Source organism: Pygoscelis adeliae, unplaced genomic scaffold, assembly GCF_000699105.1.
Source record: "Pygoscelis adeliae isolate BGI_AS28 unplaced genomic scaffold, ASM69910v1 Scaffold445, whole genome shotgun sequence".
Lineage (NCBI taxonomy): Eukaryota > Metazoa > Chordata > Aves > Sphenisciformes > Spheniscidae > Pygoscelis > Pygoscelis adeliae.
Window position 1 is genome coordinate 494,809 of NW_008824894.1, and position 2,454 is coordinate 497,262.

At 55.7% G+C, this 2,454-nt stretch overlaps 1 protein-coding gene across 1 annotated transcript in view; it reads right to left on the reverse strand.

The window, feature by feature from the left end:
* Positions 1-2,454, reverse strand: part of ENPP7 (ectonucleotide pyrophosphatase/phosphodiesterase 7) — a 15,223-nt gene that overhangs the window by 6,290 nt on the left and 6,479 nt on the right. The gene's annotated exons all lie outside the window — the stretch shown is intronic.

Below are 2,454 nucleotides of genomic sequence, written 5' to 3' on the forward strand. Positions count from 1 at the left end.
GGGGGAGGGAGGATGGAGAAGCCGGGTCGGGTCTCTGGCCAGGGAGGGGAGTCCTCCCGGTTCCTGCGGTGCTCAGAGGTACAAAGTTCGGAGGATGCTCTGTGCTGTAAATACAGTTGGACTAAAGAAGTACCATGTTCGATGCTTTCTTTTTTCTTTCCTTCCGCTCCGAGTGAAAATAGCTGCTCCAGGGTATGTCTAATAGCAAACCGTATGATTTCAGGGGCAATGGAAATCTTCCTAGCAGGGATATGGCAGGGTTCAGTCTTCAGCCAGAACAGTATCTACCTCAGGAGAGATTTTTCTGACAGAGCCCTGTCTCACTGAAATGCCGCCTGTTGAATCAGGAGCTAAATTCCCATTCACAGCTGAGGCAAAAATCAGCTGTTAGGTAAGGATTCCCGTCAGGAGGTTGGTCACTATAAATTCCACGTTGCCTGCGTGGGTCTGGGAAACTAGACTGGGACCAGCCCTACGAGCATCCTGCTCTGTACCTGCTGCAGTCGACTGCCAGGCACCCTGAGGACCCCCGGCACGGGGCCATGTGGAGCCTGGCAGTGTTGGGTTATGAGCTCTGCGGGCTCTGGCTGCTGGGATCTCAGGGATGCCAGCTTCACAACCGACCTGGCTGCTTCTGTCCGTAAAACGGGCACGGTTGTGCTGACCTGTGCGGAAAGTCCTCGCCAGCAGGATCACTGGGAAAGTTGCTATGCACTATTATTATTAATATTATGTTAAATAATATTTGCAGTGCTGGCCCGTGCAGCTCCCCTTTCGGAGCCTCCCCGTTGTTTGCTGCTGGGCTGTTTGCGCTGCGTGCTGCCGGCCTGACCCCCACCCCCAGCACAGTTTCAAGCCAAACATTTTCTTCCTGTTTTTCCGAGTGGAGCGTGCGTCTCTTGTTTCATCTCGTTGGGTGATGCAGGGAAGGCAGCGCGAGCAAATCTCTATGGCAACAGATGTTTATTGAGCCCCTGAGATGAGGCACAGGGTTGGGGAGAGGCACTTTAGCATCTGGGATGGGGTCCGGGGCAGCTGTCACGCTAACGCCCCACTGGAAAGGCCGGGACCAGGGCTGCGGGACAGGGGGATGTGTCCTGCTCCCTGTCCCCTAAGCCCCAGCCCGGCTGAGAGGTCCTGGGCTGCTTCCTGCAGAGAGAAGTTTGGCTTCATAAAGAGGTGTGTCAAGGCTGTCCACTGTGTGCTAGAGCCCAGCATTTACAGGAGGCTCCTGGCGCACTCAGAACTTAGATATGCTTTTAATTGCTTTAGATGCTCAACATCTGGTAACTGCCCCTGGTCCAAATCGAGTTGTTGTGCCTTGAGCAGACGGAGAAGTTGGGGTGACCTTGTCAAGGTCAGACTGTACATCGGCACCGGCTTCCACAGCGGCGCATCTCCCTGTGCACCCCAAAGCTTGGGAGAGGCATCTCCCCCCCGGGATTCAGTCATTCTGGAGGAGTGTGGATCAGTAATTTGGGGAGGTTTTGGGAACTCCGTACAGTTCTCTGAGACCAGGACTGGTTGTTTTCATGAGACATGTCCTTCCTCGTCTCGCCACACATTTCTGGAACTCGGAGGCTGCCAAGACAGGAAAGCACAGCACTGCGGTTACTTATTTCACGTATATGCAGCCTGTGGATATCAGCTGGGGGTGCACCATGCTGGAAGTGCCAGGAAATTAGATTGAGAATTACTTGTCCTGATGGGTCTCCAGGCCCATATGCACAGCGAAGGCAAGCAACAAACTTAGGTCCTTATTTCTCTTGCAGCCACACACAGGCACACACAGAGCCACAAGCAACGAAGCATTCACCCCTCCTTCGCGATGCTCACACAACTGCTGTCCTGCCCAGACTCAGCTGCACACGGAGGCCGGGGAGCAGAGGGACGGTTAGGCAGTGGCAGGCAGGAGGCTGTCCAGCCCTTCTTTCTAGCCCAGCAAATGCCCTGGGTGGTGTCAATGCTGACCCGGGCAGTGAAAATCCAGAGTCCCTCTGCTTGAGGTGCAAAGGGTCTGCTGTGCCCTGCGGGGAGCGGCTGGTGGGCACTGCGCGGCACGGGGTTTCACAGATGGACAAAACCCGGAGAGACCCAAGAACAAACGGGGCACGTGCCTGCCCGGACAAGGGCACTTCCAAGGGGTTTTCTGGGTATTCTTAGAGTCAGTTACCTCTGGTGTGTGTGTGTGGGTTTAGTATATTCCTCCCCAGCATCCCAGAACAAGAGCAATTCCCAGCATCACCGGCAGCTTCTTGGCAGAAGGGAGAGAAGCACTTGAACTTGCAATGCCTAGAGGAGGAGTTTAGCGTTAGCTTGGTGCCCGGCCCCTGCCCAGGTAAGCAGCAGCCCCGGCCCCCCGGCAGGCTGCGATAGAGGGGGGAGCCTGTGCGGGCAATTTGGCACAGCCACCCACTCTGCTCCCCCCCGCGATGATGCTTTGCTGGCCTCAGC